A 19457-nucleotide genomic window follows, 5' to 3' on the forward strand; every position below is an offset into this window, starting at 1 on the left:
TCTGTCCTTAATGTGTTTACTATGAGAATTAGCAGTAAAACTAGTCTTCAAACAGTACTTTACACTTTGTGTTTCTGTGTGAGTGCAATCTGTTGAAATCTTTACCTAGTATATACTAAGTTGATCTTCTGTATATAAAGATAATTAAAAATGAATCTTAATGAAGAATGAGATGGGAGAGGGAGTAGGAGATAGAATGGTTTGTGGGTGGGAGGGTGGTTATGGGTGGAAAAACTGCTATAATCCAAAGTTGTACTTTCTAAATTTATATTTATTAAATAAAAGTTTTCTTAAAAAATAATGACTCAATTGCCTTTATAATTCTAACATTATTTGTAACTTAGAGGAAAAATAACTAAATTACCCAATTTTATCCATGGTAGAATTCTACACTTGTCTATAACCATTTTTTTCCAATAGTGCCCTTAAATTTATGGTATCTATCATCTACTTTATTCCTATCACTGAAATTCTAATTCTGTTTTTTATAAAATGAGGATTTTCTTTTTGAGAGAGAGAGAGGAGAGGGAAGAAGATAGGAGAGGAGGGAGAGAGAGAGAAAGAGAGGGAGAGAAAGAAGGAAAGACAAGAGAAGGCAAGGCTTTTTCTTATTTGGGGGTAGAGATAAATTTGTTTAAAAAAACAAGCATTTGCATTTCCTTACACATGTGCAGGAGTCTCTCTGTGCATGTAAAATGGACCATTTATTATGCTTCTAGGTTGTGCTAAACACTTCACTCACTTTTCATATGTTTCTGTGTTAGTCTGTGGGTGAAAGCATACTGCCACAAAAATTTTGTGGTGCTTAGTAAACATAAATTTGATACAACCAGAAGTGATGTAATGTGGTAGTTCAGTAATCCCATTCAACTTAGACCTAACTGCTTCAACAGAAACAAGCAGTTCTCATGTATTCTGTTCATCCCACAAACATCTGTAGACTAAAAATCTACAATGATCTTCATCAAAACAAAGAAAGAGGCAAGAATAGCTTTTTTGATAGAAAGCTTTTATTTAATAAATATAAATTTCATAGGCACAACTTTTGGATTATAGCGATTCTTCCCACATACCCTCCTTCCACCCTCAAACCGTCCCACCTCCTACTCCCTCTCCCATCCCATTCTTCATTAAGATTCTTTTTTAATTACATGCAGAAGATCAACTCTATACTGAGTAAAGATTTCCACAGTTTGCACCCACACAGACACACAAAGTATAAAGTACTGTTGGAAGACTAGTTTTTCCATTAATTCTCATAGTACTACTCATTAAGGACAGAGGTAAGAATAGCTTTCTGGAGCTCTGAAATTCTTTTTGTACCCAGTGTCATGACTTAATGCTATCTGGAGAACAATAATTCCATTGTGATTTTAGTATCTAAGGCAAAATGAAATCGCTGAAAGGGTCCTGGGATTCTCCTTAGTGGAATAACTTAGCTCACCTTGTTCATACCCCTGAATGTTTCTGTTGTCTCTGCCAATGAGCATAAAGTTCACATCTCCTTTCCTGCTACTAGAAGAAATCTTTTCCAATATTTTTTAATCAGCCCCTAGTGTGAAAACTAATAGAGGTTTAAAGGATTATCTAAAGCCATTCATGACCAATCTTTAGCTTCTCTCAATTCTCTGTTTCAGTTATTGAACAGTGACTGTGGTGTAGGTAAAGATATAGCTAGAAAGCAGAAGCTGACCTACATCTTGACCAGTCTACTTCTTGCATCCCTGTAGCCCACTGTGGGCTGCAGCTTGGCCTGCACTGCCTAATCCCCACTGCCTCTCTGTGCAGCTGAAAATAGCAGCTTCTGTAAAACCACTGCTTAGAACTGGCTTCTGCCAAAAATCACCAACATTTTTGCTAACTGGATCCCTGCAATGAACTTTAGCTAATTATAAGGTCATTATGATAAAATTACCATGGCTGATACTTCTATTTCTGTCATGCACCTGAAATCATGAAACTTCTGAGATTTCCAAAGTACAGCAAGGAAAAGGGCAGTATTAAAGCCCCACCCAAACACTGCCCCTTACAAATACTCAATTATACTCTGCCTGAGACACTATCCCAGGTAATTCCAGATCATATAAATGGATGACCCTGAAATTTGCTGAGTGCTGCTCATTTCAAAGGTGCCCTCACTCCCTGTTAAGTGTAAACTTTTGCTTTGCATACAAAGAAATCTTGTTTCTCTGCTGACCTTTACTCATACCTCATCCTTGAATTATTTTTTGTCACCCAGAAAAGTTTATTTAAAGTATACAAACTTCATGCATTTCATGTATAAAATTTAGGAACATAGTGATTTTCCCCACTCTACCCTCTTTCCCACCTGTACCCCCACACCTCCTGTCCCTCTTCTATTCCCATTCTTATTTTTTACTAAGTTCAATTTTTAATTAACACAATACACATAAAATAAAACCTACACTAAGTAAACAAAGAGTTCAACAAATAGTATGAAAAAACAAAGTGTTCCACAACATTCAAGACAAGGACTGTTCAAAATCATCACATCTCAAAGTGTCAATTTTACTTCTATAGATTACCTTTTAGGTATTCTATTAAATTACCACAAACCAGGGAGAACATATGCTATTTGTCTTTTGGGGACTGGCTTATTTCACTAGGTTTAATGTTTTCCAATTGCCTCCATTTTGTTGCAAATGACAGTATTTCATTTTTTTTCCACTGTGTAGAACTCCATGTTTTACATATACCATAATTTCTGTATCCAGTCTTCACTTGACAGACATCTGGGTTGATTCCAAATCTTAGCTATTGTGAATTTAGTTGCAATAAACGCTGGGGTACAAATAACTCTTTCATATGCTGATTTCATTTCCTTTGGGTTAATTCCCAGCAGTGGGATGGCTGGATCAGATGATAGATCTATATTCAGATTTCTGAGGTATCTCAATACTGGCTTCCACAGTGGCTTGTACCAGTTTACATTCCCAACAACAGTGCATTAGGGTATCTTTCCCCTCACATCCTTGCCAGCATTTGTTGTTTGTTGATTTCTATATGAAAGTCATTCTAACTGGAGTGAGATAAAATCTCATTATGGTTTTGATTTGCATTTCCCTGACAGCTAGTGATCCTGAGCGTTTTTCATGTGTCTGTTGCCCATATGAAGTTCCGCCTTTTTCTTTTTAGATTTATTTTATTTATTTGAAAGACAGAGTTACAGAGAGAGGTAGAGATAGAGAGAGAGATCTTCCATCCATTGGCTCATTTCCCAGATGGCCACTATAGCCGGAGCTGCGCTGATCCAAAGCCAGGAGCCAGGAGCTTCTTTCGGGTCTCCCACGTGGGTGCAGGAGCCCAAGGACTTGGGCCATCTTCTACTGCTTTCCAGGCCATAGCAGAGAGCTGGATCAGAAGAGGAGCAGCCGGGAATAGAACCAGCAGCCATATGGGATGCCGGCACTTCAGGCCAAGGCTTTAACCCACTATGCCACAGCGCCAGCCTCCAGAGTTCCTCTTTTGAAAAATGTCTGTTCAAGTTCTTTGCCCATTTCTTAACTGGATTGTTTATTTTGTTGTTGTTGAGCTTCTTGAGCCCTTTATATATTCTGTATGTTAATCCTTAATCAGTTGCATAGTTTGCAAATATTTTCTTCCATTCTGTTGGTTGCATCTTCACTTTGCTGAGTGCTTCTTTTGCAAGGCAGAAGCTTCTCAATTTCATGTTTCAATTTTGGCTCTGATTGCCTATGCTTCTTGGGTCTTTTCCAAGAAGACTTTTCCTATGTCAATGTCTTACAGGGTTTCCCCCAATGTTCTCTAATAATTTGCTGATATCAGGTCATAGATTTAGGTCTTTGAAGCATTTTGAGTGAATTTTTACGTTAGGTGTAAGGTCAGGGTCTTGCTTCATACTTCTGCGTGTGGAGAACCAGTCTTCACAATACCATTTGTTGAAGAGACTGTCCTTGCTCCTAGGGTTGATTTTAACTCATTTTTCAAAGATAACTTTGTTCTAGGTGTGTGGATTGATTTCTGGAGTTCTACTCTGTTCCATTGATCTACCCATATGTTTTTGTGCCAGTACCAGGCTGTTTTAATTCTAACTACCCTGTAGTGTGTCTTGAAATCTGATATTCTGGTGCCTTTCTTTTTTGTTGTATAAGGTTGCTTTAGTCATTCCAGTCTCCTGTGTTTCCACATGAATTTCATCATTGTTTTTTCGAGATCTAAGAAGAATTTTATTATTATTTTAACTAGGATCACACTGAATCTGTAAATTGCTTTTGATAGTATGGACACTTTGATGATATTAATTCTTCTAATACAAGAACGTGGAAGATTTTTTTTCCATTTTTTTTTCTTTATTTATTTCTTGAATTTTTTTTATTTTCATCATAGAGATTTTTGATCTTCTTGCTTGAATTTATTCCAAGATATTTTAATGTTTTTGTAGTTATTGTGAATGGAATGATCTTAGAAGTTCTTCCTCAGCCATGGCATTGTCTGTGTATACAAAAGCTGTTGATTTTTGTGTTAATTTTATATCCTGCCACTTTGCCACAGTTTTCATGAGTTGCAATAGTCTCCTAGTGGAACTTTTTGGGTCCCCTATATATAGAATCATGTCATTTGAAGCTAGGAACAGCGTAACTTCCTCTTTCCCAATTTGTATGCCTTTGATTTCTTTTTCTTGCCTAATGGCTCTGGCTAAAACTTCCAGGAATATATTGAATAGTAATAGTGAAAATGGGCATCCTTCTCTGGTTCTGGATCTTTCTAGTATGAATGCTTCTGACTTTTCCCCATTCAATAAGATACTGGCTGTGGGTTTGTCATAAATTGCCTTGATTGTGTCAAGGAATGTTCCTTCTATACCCAATTTGCTTAAGGTTTTCATCATGAAAAGATTCTGTATTTTATCAAATGCTTCTCTGCTTCTACTGAGATAATTCTATGGTTTTTATTCTTCAGTTTCTTAGTATTAGGTATCAAATTTATTGATTTACAAATGTTGAACCATCCCTGCATACCAGGGATAAATTCCACTTAGACCGGGTGAATGATCTTTCCAATGTGTTGTTGAATTCAATTGGCTAGTATTTTGTTGAGTATTTTTGTGTCTATTTTCATCAGGGAGATTAGTCTACAATTCTCTTTCTTAGTTGTATCTTTTTCTGGTTTAGGAATTAAGATGATGCTGGCTCCACAGAAGGAGTTTGGGAGGAGTCCTTCCCTTTCAATTGTTTTTGAATAGCTTGACAAGAATTGGAGTTAGTTTTTCTTTAAATTTCTGGTAGTGAATGCAGTGAAGGCACCCAGTCCTGGGATTTTCTATATTGGGAGAGTCTTTATTACTGATTCAATTTCTGTATTGGTTATCAGTCTGTTTAGGTTTCCTGTGTCTTCATGGCTCAATTTAAGTGGGTTGTATATGTCTAGGAATCTATTCATTTCTTCTAGGTTTCTCTGTTGTTGTCATACAGCTCTTTGTAATAATTCCTAATGATTTTTTTTAATTTCTGTGATATCTGTTCTTAACAGTTCCTTTTTTCATTTCTGATTTTATTAATTTGAGTGTCCTCCTTTTTTTCTTTGGTTAGTTGGGCCAATGATGTATCAATTTTGTTTATTTTTTCAAAAAACCAATTCTTCATTTGGCTGATCTTTTGTATTTTTTTGTTTCAGTTTCATTTATTTCTTCTCTAATTTTAATTATTTCTTCTACTAATTTTGACTTTGGTTTGTTGTTGTTTTTCTGGGTCCTTGAGATGCATTGTTGCTCATTTATTTGGTGCCCTTCCAATTTCTTGATGTATGCACCAATTGCTATAAATTTTCCTCTTAACACTGCTTTTGCTTTATCCCATAAGTTTTGATATGCTATATTGTTGTATTCATTTGTTTCCAGAAAAATGTTTTATTTCTTCTATAATCCACTGTTCATTCAGATGTATGTTGTTCAGTCTCCATGTATTTGCATATATTATAGAAATTCTTCAGTTGTTGATTTCCTCTTCATTCCATTGTGCTCAGAGAAGATGCATGGTATGGTTTTAATTTTTTTTTTTTTTTTGCATTTGCTGAGACTTGCTTTATGGCCTAGCATGTATCTATCCTAGATAAAGTTCCATGTACTGGTGCAATAAATGTGTATTCTGCAACTGTAGGATGAAAAGTTCTGTAGGTATATCCATTAGGTCTATTTGATCTATAGTGTTGATTAACTCTGTTGTTTCCTTGCTAATTTTCTGTCTAGTTGATCTGTCCATTGCTGAAAGTGGGGTATTGAGGTTCCCCATTACTATTGTTTTGGAGTATAGGTTTCTAGTCCCATCTACTTCTTGCACCCCTGAAGAAAACAGCAAATATTGCCCAAAGCCTAAGCCCAGGCTGACTTCCTAGATGCTCAGCAACCCCACCAGTGTCCTGTGGGAGCCATACAAATCCCCCAAGCATATCCTAATTATACCTATCAAAAAAGTTATGAGGATTAAGGGTGCTGAAAATCTGTGGTTAATTATTTCATGGCTTGGGTGAAAAAAAGTATTATGAAAGTCATAAATCATGACAAAATCATAGAGGTAATACAACACAGGGAACAGAATCCAGCCTTATTCCAGGATTGGTTGCTAAAAGCTTTAAAAACATACTAAAATAGGGGCCAGTGCTGTGGTGTGGTAGTTTAAACCTCCACCTGTGGTGCCGGCATCCCATATAGGGGCTGGTTTGAGTCCTGGCCACTCCTCATCCAACCCAGCTTCCTCCTAATGACCTGGAAAACAGTGTAAGGTGGCGTAAGTGCTTGGGCCCCTTCATCTATATGGGAAACCCAGAAAAAACTTCTGGCTCCTGGCTTCAGAGAGGCCCAGCTCCAGGCATTGCACCCATTTGGGGAATGAACTAGCAAATAGAAGATATCCCTCTCTGTCTCTCTCTTGCTCTGTTGGTAACTCTGCTTCTAAAATAAATCAATAAATAGTTTTTTAAAAAGAGATGCTAAAGTAGACCTTGCCTGATTCCTATTCCCAGTTATTTTTTTAAAAAATACAAATAAGAAAAAACTTGTATTTACCTCCATTTTACCAATTCCAACTTTTTTTTTTTCATTTCTTTGAGTAGACAGATTCAAGTTACTCTCTGATATATCTGTTTACTCTAAAAAAATCCTTTAATGGTTTTATAGTGAAAGTTTTCTGGTAATGAATTCTCTATTTTTGCTTGCATAAAAATCTTTATTTCTCCTTTATTTTTCAGTAGTGTATTAATTTGGCACCAATTTCTTGGTTTTGTTATTTTTTTGCTTTTTCCTCTCAGTACCTGAAAAATGTCCGCTTATTGTTCACTGGCTTGGATATATTTTAGTAAGAAGTATGCTTCCATTTTTATATTTATTTTTCTGTATATGATGTCTTTTTTGGGGGGGCGCCGTCAAGATTTTATTTTTATTTTTTTCATTCATTTATTTATTTGAAGGCATAGTGAAAGAGAGAGAGAGAGAGGGAGATCTTCCATTCATTGGTACGCTCCCCAAATGACCACATTGGCATAGACTGGGAAAGGCTGAAGCCAGGATCCAGAAGCTTCATCCAATCTCCCACATGGGCTCAGGGGCCCAAGCACCTGGGCCATCAACTGCTGTTTCCCAGACACATTAGCAGGGTACTGGATTGGAAGTGGAGAAGCCAGGACACGAACTGTCACCCATATAAGCAGCTTAACCTAGTGCACTATAGTGCAGGCCCCTAAGCTTAGATCTTTAACAATTTGAATATAATATGCCTAGATCTTTCTTTTTTTCTTTTTCCCTTCCTTCCTTCCTTCTTTCCTCCCTCTTTCTTTTCAATATATATTCTGGGTGTTCTCTGAGGTTCTAGGATCTGTGATTCAAAGTGCTTTAAAATAAAAAAAAAGTTTAGAAATATAGAGTTAATGGTAGGTAAGTATTTTTTTGCTCTACTTGTATTTTTATGCTAGCACACAGATTATAATTTGTATATCTGAGATAGGACTGCCCACTAGAACATAGGGTTTTTTTTTATTCTTTAGACAAGTGAACCAGCAGTTACCTAAAGATTGAAGGCCATAAGAAAACAGAGAGAGATTTTGTTTTAAAATGTACCTGGAATTTGTTTCAATCTGATATAGTAAAGCACATGGACATGGCAATGACAGATATGAAAGAAGTTTTGTATTCACTATTCCCTAGCAAAACGAAGCACAGCAATGTGGGCACCCCCATGTGGAAGCAAGGCAGAGGGAGACAGGAGAGTGGAGAGACAAGAGCCTTTATTGTTTTCACAGGAAGGAATGGACAAGGCAGATAAACAGCCCAAGCAGTTTTAGGATTGTGTAGTTAAATCACTTCAGCAGGTATGGGCAGAGGGGCCATTCTGAGTTGTCTGGCACCTTACCCCAGGGTGCAGGCAGGAGAATATTGGCTTAGAGTATAAGTGCTCTGTGGCTGGGGAGAGGAACTTTGGATTGGTTAGCTTGTATTTGAAAGGCACACTCAGGTAAGTTGTTGGCTCTATCTAGGAAGTAACTAACCTTGAAAAGGGCGGGCCCTCACAGGTCAGCAAGAGCTCAAATATCAGAGCTTCAGGAATGCAGAAAACAAGAAAATAATGTTAACACAGTCCACCTTCAGTATCTGCATGGGATTGGTTCCAGGACCAACACCACACCCCCCATACATACACATACACTCAAAAATCAGAGGATGTTCAAGCCCCTTATATGAATGGCACAGTGTTTATATACAACCTACATTCTCCAGTATTTTTTGTCATTTCTAGATTATTTATTATACCAAATACATTGTAAATGCTATGCAAATTATTGTTAATGTATAATTCAAGGAATAATTCAGGAAAAAGTCTATGTACTTAGTACAAATGCGACTTTTCTTTTCCCAATATTTTCAATCTGCAAATGGTTGAGTTCAAGGGTATAAAACCCATGTAGGTGGAGGGCCAACTGTCTAGGTTTACAATGGGAATTATTTCTACTCATCCCCAATCATGCACCCAAGCGTAAATCTGAGAATTTCTTCATAGTCCTCGTATAGGGAAGACAATCTCAGAAACAGAGTGACTAGGCTTTGCAATTCTTTCATAGGATAATGAAGAAGCTCAAATAATATTGTTGACAAGATGGATAGGGTCCCCCAGCAGGATTTATTCCAAAGTTCTTGCCTGAGCATACTGATGCAGGTGTCAGACGTTCTAGCCATTCTGGTTCATGTCTCATGCCCATGAAGAATGAGAACATGGCCCAAAAAGGGCAATCAAAGTGTATTGAAACAAAGGAAAAGCTCTCAGAACACAGCAAGAGGGGCTCCTGGGCAGGAATAAATTGAGAAGTGGAGGTCTGGTAGGGCTATGGGGAAGTTTTTCACAGGGACCTTTCAAGCAGTGATTTATGTCCAGCTGTTGTCTCCACCCTTCTGTAATCTCATCCTATGTCCTCATCTCTCATTACTCCCCTCTCACTAGTCTCTGGCCCCAAGTCCTTATATCTCATTCCTCACAGCTCTTTAACTTCCAGTCTCAGGCCCCATCTTCAGTTCCAAGACCTTGCATTTACACAGCACATTGTTTTTCACATAGGCCTGTTTGCCCCTTACTTACTACTTTCTGTCTAACAATATAGGATGAATTCAAAGCAGAGACTCAGACAAGTGCAAGAATGGGAGTAACATTTATTAAAGAGATTAAAGAGATAGCACACTGAGAAGTGAACACATGCAGTCTCATGAGGACAATCACACCCACCCGCCTTAGTTTGTTCACCCCTTTATTAAGTAGGGGATGGTGCCCTAATTGAATATGCAAATAACATGGAGTTTGTGCGGGGTTCAGTGCACGTGATGATTTTTTTTTACATTTGAAATTTTTTTTTTATATTTTTTTTTGACAGGCAGAGTGGACAGTGAGAGAGAGGCAGAGAGAAAGGCCTTCCTTTTCCATTGGTTCACCCTCCAATGGCCGGCACACCACGCTGATCCGATGGCAGGAGCCAGGTACTTCTCCTGGTCTCCCATGCGGGTGCAGGGCCCAAGCACTTGGGCCATCCTCCACTGCACTCCCTGGCCACAGCAGAGAGCTGGCCTGGAAGAGGGGCAACTAGGACAGAATCCGGTGCTCCGACCGGGACTAGAACCCGGTGTGCCGGTGCCGCAAGTGGGAGGATTAGCCTAGTGAGCCGCAGCGCCGGCTACATTTGAAATTTTAAGGTCAGTTTATTAAGTTCAATGATGAAAGCTATCAGAAGAAAATTCTCCTGAAAATTATTTTTTCTTAGAAAAAAAAGAAAGGAAAATCAAAACCCTCTCAGCTAAGCCACAGATGCTGTGGCAGTCAAGCCTCTCTGCAGAAGGGGATAGTCCATTAGTGGGTTGAGTCACTTCCTGGGTCAGCAGGATTGAGGTCTGGATCATCATCATCATCCTCCAGCTCCAAGTCACCCATTTCCTGGAACAAAGACTCATTTACTTCCACACTGTTGCCAGCATCCTCCAAGAACTGGATATCAGATGTGTCAAGATTATGATCTGTTTCAAACAGCTGTTTCCCACTTGATTTATTTTTTCCTGCTTGTTCTTCTTCTTTCATTCGTTTCTTTTTAATTTCCAAGAATTCTGCATCAAACTTGGCCTTCCAACTTAAGAAATTCTCAATTGTAACAGGTGCGCCATGGAATAATTGCTTTTCAGCTTCTTCAGCTTCTTTTTCCTTTTGTTTCTTTTCTTCCTCTCTTCTAGTTTTTATCTGATCTACTATTTCATTTAATTTTTCTTGCACAGCTGTCACTAGAGTAAAGATCATCACCATGCCAAGATTTTCTTCAGCCTGTAATGCTAATAATTTTAAAATGTCTGATACATCATTATCTTCTAGATTTTCCTGGGAGAATATTTCATAAAGAGGAATGTCATCTGGGTATTTTTCACTGTGTGTAAACTTGAGGGTAGTCTGGACAGTTTCATCTTTCTCTCCTGCCTCAGATGTCACAGTAATGGTGAAGCTGGGTGGCTTTTCTGATAATACTGTGAAGGAGTCAGGGTAGATGGATTCCAGGGCCTCCAGCTCGCTACGCTGTTCCTCGCCATAATCTGTCTTCCTGGCTCTCGCGGCGGCCGCCCATGGATCTCGCAAACACCCAGGCGGCGCGCTGCAGGCGAGAGCGCGGCCGAGCACGTGATGATTTCTTATGAGGATTCATGGCATCTGCGTGTGGAATGCGCCTCACATGTGTCCATCTTGGTGTCCTCATGATGGAAAAGGCTCAGGTGCATCACTGGATGGTGGGTGTGCTGAACAGGCATGGGAGAGGGCTGAGTTTTCTAGCGGTACAGGGCTAAGGCACAAACACTGCTGGAAGACTCTCCATTCCTTTGTCCCTCTCTTACTCCCTAACTAGCCCATAGCATAGTGAGTATTTATTGTAAGGTGATGAAGTATCTCACAAAACTGAAGCAAAGCAGAAGCTCTTAGGAATATCAGTTAGAATATAGGACACCATGGAGGCCAGAGCATAATCTCTCTTGGTGGGCATTGTAGTACAGTAGTTTAAGTGGCTTGCAATGCCCACATCCTGTGTTAGAGTGCCTAGGATCAGGTTCTGCCTCTGCTTCCAATTCAGCTTCCTTCTAATGCACACTCTGGGAAGGCAGACATAATGGTTTAAGTAACTTGGGCCCCTGCCACCAATGTAAGAGATCCAAATAGAGTTTCTGGCTCCTGGCTTTGGTCCAGCCCAGCTATCACTGTTGCCAGCATTTGGGTATGAACCAGTGAATGAATGATATCTTTTTCTCTCTCTCTCCCATAAATATATATAACATATAATTTTTACCTTCTCTGAGCATTGACTACTCCCCACAAACAACATTTTTTTGAGTTAAGAGTGTTCCAATATCTGAAATGCCCTCAGTGGGCTCAATTAGTAGAATCATTTTGTCAATAACCCCACATCCACTTGACTTTTGACTCTGTGTCTAGAAATACAAGTTTTGTTACAGGTCAGCCAACAAACTGACACTCACTGGCATAGAAAAATCCCTGGTCTAATCAGTAATGGGAAAAGACTTATGTCTGTTGTAGGACAACATAAACAATCCTGACTAATATAGCCAAAAATTATATCTAGTAAATGGAACCAAATGAATACTATTAAATCTGTCTAATCATCCTTCAGTTCTAAAGAGGCCAGAGGAGATATTTATGTAATATCTTTGCCTTATTGTGTTACTGAATCTTGATCTCTGTCCCTGGTGCCAAATCAAAATAATAAGGAAAAGGTCTGAGGGCAAAATAAAGAGGAAGTTTTAATCTGTCAACAAATGAAGGGGTAGCAGACATTGAGTATCAAGAACTACTGCCTGCTAAATGAGGGTGCTTTAGGGTTTCTAATGAAGCTGCCAAGAAGGGGAGTCATTTGCAACAAAATGGAGGAATCTGGAAAACATCATGCTGAGTGAAATAAGCCAGTCCCAAAGGGACAAATATCCTATGTTCACCCTGATTGGTGACAACTAACTGAGCTCCTAAAAGGAAACCTGTCGAAGGGAAATGGACACTATGAGAAACAGTGTCTTGATCAGACCTTGTCCTGACTGTCGAGGAACAACTTACTATTTTATTCTTTTTAGTATTTTTTTGTTCTACTTAATACCATTGGTTTAATTAACACACAATTATTCTTAGGTGTTTAAATTTAACTGAAAAGTGATCCCTATTAAATATAAGAGTGGGAATAAGAGAGAGAGGAGATGTACAGTTCAGCACATGCTCAGTCAGACTTACCCCTAATGGTAAAGTTAGAAACGTGCTAGGGGATTCCAATTCAATCTCATCAAGGTGGCATGTACCAATGCCATCTCACTAGTCAAAAGCAATCAGTTTCAGTTCATAATTGATCATAATGATAGGATTAAGTGTCAAAGGGATCACGTAAACAAGATTAATGTCTGCTAATACTAACTGATAGAATAAAAAAGGGAGAGAACAATCCAACATAGGAAGTGGGATACACAGCAGACACATAGAATGGCAAATGCCTAAACAGCACTCTGGCCTCAGAATCAGGCCTTAAGGCATTCGGATCTGGCTAAACAGCCATGAGAAAGCATGGAAAGCCAAGCTACTGTGGCAAAAAAAAAAAATATATGAACTAAATGAAAGATCTCTGTGAGTGAGATCCCAGCAGAAAGAATGGGCCATCAAAGAAGGAGGTACCTTTCTATGAAGGAAGGTGAGAACTTCATAGAACTATGGCCTTGTCTAAATAAGATCAGAGTTGGCGAATTCAAGAGGCTTCCATAGCCTTGGAAGCTCATGACAAGAGCCTAGGGTGATTACTACGTCATAAATAAGAGTGTCAATTGTTAAGTCAACAACAGGAGTCACTGTGCACTTACTCCCCATGTAGGATCTCTGTCCTTAATGTGTTGTACAATGTGAATTAATGGTAAAACTACTTCTCAAACAGTACTCTATACTTTGTGTGTCTGTGTGGGTGCAAACTGTTGAAATCTTTACTTAGTAAACACTAAGTAGATCTTCTGTATATAAAAATAATATAATTGAAAATGAATCTTGAAGGCTGGCGCCGTGGCTCAATAGGCTAATCCTCCACCTACGGCGCTGGCACACCGGGTTCTAGTCCCGATTGGGGCGCCGGATTCTGGCCTCTTCCAGGCCAGCTCTCTGCTATGGCCAGGAGTGCAGTGGAGGATGGTCCAAGTCCATGGGCCCTGCACCGCATGGGAGACCAGAAGAAGCACCTGGCTCCTGGCTTCGGATCAGCACGATGTACCAGCTGCAGCGTGCCGGCCGTGCCGGCCATTGGAGGGTGAACCAACGGCAAAGGAAGACCTTTCTCTCTGTCTCTCTCTCTCACTGTCCACTCTGCCTGTCAAAAAAAAAGGAAAGAAAATGAATCTTGATGAAGAATGGGATGGGAGAGGGAGCGGGAGATGGGATGGTTGCAGGTGGGAGGGAGGTTATGGGGGGAAAAAGCCACTATAATCCAAAAGTTGTACTTTGGAAATTTATATTTATTAAATAAAAGTTAAAAAAAGAAGGAACTGGGATAGGTACAGTTGTAGTTAGCCTCGGTTGAGGTGATAAAGAGCCGGTTGGAGTTTCAGTGTTTATCTGCTCCTGTTGTATGTTCACTTGGTGTCCAAGTTTCTGTTTGGTCAGAACATTGTGTTACTCAAGGACTGTTTATGATGCCCAAGTGGGCTTCATCCAGGCTAGGAGCTCCATGTGGGTAGTAGTTACTTTCTACCCTAGACCAGAGAATCCCCTCCCCAGACATGGAATTTTCCATAACAAAACCCATCAAGACAATACTGGCCACCAAAGTCTGATCTACTGGAGAAAAAGAAATGACCTCGTGAATCCAGCGGATCTTTGGCCATTCAAAGATCAACAAGCATGGGATGGCCAAAGATTTATCAGTTGTTCCCTGGTCTTTTCAGAGCAGGGGCATAAGGTAGCCCACTACTGTTGTTATGAATAAAATGTTGGTATAATGCTATAAAGCATGTACCTAAGCAAATTCTAACCACTTTTGTTGCTCTATACAGAAGAGGTCAAGTTCTGAGATGGTATTAGGGCTGAGTCCCATCCATTGGCAAAAATCTCTCCATTTCCCAGCTTATATTTTGTCCAGAGATTATTACAAAAGAAAATAAGCTTTTTCTTAATTATACCATTCAGTTTAAGAGTTTGCAAATTATTAAGCATGCATCTTAGGAGTATCCATGGGTATAGATGCAGAGTTGCCCATAGCTGAGTCTCTTTATAACCTGGGAAAATAAAAGGTAGAAAGGGCTCAACATAAACCCAGTTATGCTTAAATATGTAACTCACATCCCCAGTATTAGATGAGATCTGGTGTCCCAAGATCACTTTTTTGCAACCCAATGTGGGGTTCTCTGTTCCAATCCACCTCAGGGGCTCTGTGCAGGTTGACCTAAATCTGGGGCATTACCAATACATGTATATATTTAGGGCATTGCATATTGGTAATTTTAACCAATGAGCCAATTTTAACCAATGAGCCATCACCTGTTACCTCCCATGGTGTGCTATAGCAGGAAGCTCAACTCAGATATAGTCAGGACTGGAATTCAGGCCCTTCAATAGGAGTTGAGGGCATCTCAAGCAATATCTTTAGGGCATTGCATATTGGTAATTTTAACCACTGAGCCAATTTTAACCAATGAGCCATCACCTGTTACCTCCCATGGTGTGCTATAGCAGGAAGCTTAACTCAGATATAGTCAGGACTGGAATTCAGGCCCTTCAATAGGAGTTGAGGGCATCTCAAGCAATATCTTAATTGCTTGAGATTTTAACCACTGCACCTAGGATATCTGACCACCATAGGGCACTACTATTGCTAAAGTTCCAGTAAACCAGAGGAGGAAGCATTTGATTCATCATTACTTGAGGCGTTTGGTACCTCAAATATTTCTGGGAGACAAAACCACCCCACTAGTGCTTTCAACCTCTAGGGACATTGAACTTCAAACCAGGTGTCTATGCTCCAAGATTATAGCAGCCTTCAGAATGTGTTTGAAGCTGAAGCCAGTTTTCAGAGTTCTGTTTGAACTCTGAAGCTCCAGTGTGCCAAATATTTCTGGGGGCTTGCACTGCCACACCTAGTGCCCTTTACCCTAGGAAGAATAGAACTCCATGTGCTTGAAGATGGTACTTGAAGGTGGTGCCTGCACTGTGCTGAGAAGCCAGTTGTTGGTCTCTATTATGAGGTAGGGTGTGGTGACTCTACTGGCATGAGGCCACCTGGGAATTATATGGCACCTCTATGAGTTCTATGTGGGGCTCAATATCCATACATTTTCATGGCATCCCCCTTAGGTCCCAGATGAAGCAGATGTACCCTGAGAAAGGGACTGTTTTGATTGACAAGTAAGAAGATAGAATTACATGGGGGCTCATGACTTCCAGCTCAGCTGACCTATCTAACTGCCTAGCTATCCCACATCACTACCACTCCTAAAAGGTAACCTCCAACTAGTGCAGCTCTGAATCAGTGAGTCGGAAGCAATAGAATCAGTCCAGTGATTCAGTGCCACATAAGATAAGCTCTGGAGTAGGTAATTTAGTGGTCTGAAATAAAGCAGAACATTTCTGTTTGTCTATTTATACAACTTTTTGGGTGATTCTAATGTACAGAGTCATTTGGATCTCCTGGACTGCATCATTTGTAGACTTTGAATTTCATAATTTGAATTGTTTATCCCACCTTGGAAGGGGGACCAACTGCCTGTGTCCCTTTAACCCATTTCAACAAGCTCACCCCTTGTTCTGGCCAGGAACTTCCAGCCTTTCAGTAACTAGACCCTACTATCTACCTCTATGTATAAGGAAATCACAGAATAGTTGTTAATAGAGAGGTGTTTCACACAGCAATTAAGATATTGCTTGAGATGCCCTCAACTCCTATTGAAGGGCCTGAATTCCAGTCCTGACTATATCTGAGTTAAGCTTCCTGCTATAGCACACCATGGGAGGTAACAGGTGATGGCTCAAGAACTGGATTCCTCCCATTCACATGAGAGAACTGAGTTCCCTGCTCCTAGCTTCAGACTGGCCTGGTCCTGGCTGTTGCAGGCATTTGGAGGATAGAATCAGTGGAGAGAAGGTTCTCTCTCTCTCTCTCTCTCTCTCTCTCTCTCTCTCTCTTCTTGAATTCTCTGTCTTGCTGCCCTTCAAGTAAAATGAAAATGAATTAAAAAAAAAAAAAACACCTTGTTCAGGTTTTGTACTTCTGGATTACATATTGATAGTTTGTGTTCCAATTTACACAAATATATGAAATATGGTTTCTGAGCCTATAAAGTCAAGGGATGGATCTTGGATTCAAGTTCTCTATTACCAGTTCACCAAACTCCAGCCTGAAGTCCTCAATTCATCTTTCCTCCTGATAGTTGATAATTGATAATGGTAAATTATAATATATAACAATTATTAAATCATCACATATCCCATTCTCAACTCTTTCACAGGTTTTAGAGAGCAATTCAGGGTGGTTTAAGTACTTTCTCTGACACTTATTAGCTGTGTGATCTTGTACAAGATACTCAACCTCCCATGCCTCAGCTTCCTACCTCCTAGTGTTATCAGAGTTAAAGGGACTGATGCCTATAAGAAATCTGGCACTTGGACGCATTCAATGAGAATTTAGTCACTGCCATGGTTCTTTTGAGCTATGGGCTATTTATTTAGAACCACTCAATGTAAAACTTTCAACTGTTTACTGACCTCAGTAATCTAGGTCTTCCACATGGACAGCAAAACCCAATTACTTGACCAACTTCCTGCTAATGAACACCTTGGGAGACAGCAAGTGATGTCTTAAGTACTTGGGTCCCTGACACCCATGTCAGAGATCAAGATGAAGTTCCTGGGTCCTGGCTTTAGCCTGGCCCAGCCCCAGTTGTTGCAGGAATTTGGGAATAGAAGATTTTCATTCATTCTCTCTCTCTCTCTCTCTCTCTTTTAATCTGTGTATGTATCTTTGTGTGTATGTGTATGTATATTTCTCTGCCTCTCAAATAAATAAATAACTTTTACTTTTTTAATGTTATTTGTCTTACGTGACAATGGAGGTCACGGAAAACTCTCCCTAGATCCTTAACCCTTTAGTAGATACAGGATTTCCTGAAGTCCCTCCAAAGACCTCAAATTATGAAGTTCCAAGTTAGGACATTTTTGGTTTTATTATTCTAGTTAGCTGACACTTAAAAGCTAGGCAGGACCTCCTGGAACATGAAATGGAGGCATGCCCACCCTGGCAATAGCACTAGGGAGGAAGGACTAGAGGGGAAGGTCATGAGGCTGATTGAGCCTGTTTATTCTATCTCCTGAGGGGCACAGGTTGAGAAGAGCACAGCCCTGAAATTAAGAAGTGTGGGGCTCCCGTGTGGGCTTTGGTGCTAACCAGTTGTGTGACGTATCTTCAACCAAAAAAAAAAAAAAATGGGGCTGTTTGACTAGATGTTCTTTCGGTCCCCTTAAACCGCCTGTGTCCTCTCTATGCCAGAGTGTAAGAATAAAACAGGGCTTTGAGATCAACATTTGAAGCCGGAGAAGTCAAAGCTGCACATGTGGCTACATTTTTAATGATTCATTTATTTTATTTAATTAATATATATTGCTTCATTCCTCAATATTTAAATGGTACAAAATATTGTATAATAATAAAAATTTATTTCCCTTCCTCTTCCTTCCCCACATCCCGGGGCTCCTTCCAGAGGCCACCAGAGATACTTACACATTATTACTTCTCTTTCCCCTTTTTTTAAAAAAAATTATTTATTTATTTTAAAAGCGGAGTTATAGAGAGGCAGAGGCAGAGAGAGCAAAAGAGGCCCTCCATCTGCTAGTTCACTCCCCAAATGGCCACAAAGGCCACAGCTGGGTGGATCTGAAGCGAGGAGATTCCTCCGGGTCTCCCATGCAAGTGCAGGGGCCCAAGCACCCGGGCCATCCTCTACTGCTTTCCCAGGCTACAGTAGGGAGCAGGATCCTTCCTTCCCCTTTTTTAAGCCACAAATGGTAGCAGATATAAGTGTTATTTTGCTCCTTGTTATTTCAAACAGGGACTCTGGAAATGCATTCCATACCAGTACATATCCATCCTGTTCATATTTTTAGGGCCACAAATATTCCATTATACATATATGAGTGCACACAGAGAATAAACTATTCCACATGTAAAGGACATTTATATTTACAAAAAAAAACACACACACACAAATGCAACCTTTTGCTATTATTGTTAAATAAGTACCTGTACACAGATGAGCCTGGTGGAATGAAGAGAGTACACAGAAAAAAAAGGAGAAACTTTTTTACCCAAGCAAATAAACTAAGTTCTCATTTAGAGAACAGTTCAGTCTGTACGCCTCAGATTACTAGAATTTTCTTGCTTTTCTTTATCCAAATCCCTTCTTTATGAGGTTTTTTGTTTTGTTTGGCTCATATGACAAAACTTATCACAAACATTCAGAGGTCATAAAATGGTTTCAAGGTTCTGCTTGAGAAACCACTTCCTGTTCCGATTCCAGTCTGTCATTGGTTGGCTGCTTTTCAGGAAAATTGCACTGACATGTTTGTCAAGAAACAAATACCAGATTCCCCCCAAAATGCTAACCAGATTTTATAAAAGCATGGATATCCTCAATATATCTCATTTTGAAGTATATTGGCTCAGCTTCTAAAGAAAACAAAGATTTCATCATTTTCATCCTTGGAGCCAATATAATAGTCTTGTTAATCCTAAACAATACTACCCAACAAGTAAACTAAGATTTGGAGGCTATCTAATTTTAAATTGTGTTTGGCCATGAAGCCAACATGATTAAGATAGCATCCTCATGTTTTGTTCTCTGATTAATTTGCTCCCACATATTGTAGCTTAAAAAGACAACATACTCAGGGCTGGCA

General features: G+C 39.6%; 1 pseudogene across 1 annotated transcript; it reads right to left on the reverse strand.

The window, feature by feature from the left end:
- Positions 1-10190: 10190 nt before the first annotated feature.
- Positions 10191-11526, reverse strand: LOC100340166 (RWD domain-containing protein 1 pseudogene; annotated as a pseudogene). Its single transcript, XR_016232980.1, has 2 exons — positions 11438-11526; positions 10191-11178 (listed from the first exon to the last, which is right to left on the reverse strand). The product of XR_016232980.1 is annotated as an RWD domain-containing protein 1 pseudogene (transcript).
- Positions 11527-19457: the final 7931 nt, after the last annotated feature.

The sequence above is a fragment of the Oryctolagus cuniculus genome, chromosome 4 (genome assembly GCF_051225735.1).
Source record: "Oryctolagus cuniculus isolate XC-2025 breed Fujian yellow rabbit chromosome 4, ASM5122573v1, whole genome shotgun sequence".
In the NCBI taxonomy this organism is placed as follows: Eukaryota; Metazoa; Chordata; class Mammalia; order Lagomorpha; family Leporidae; genus Oryctolagus; species Oryctolagus cuniculus.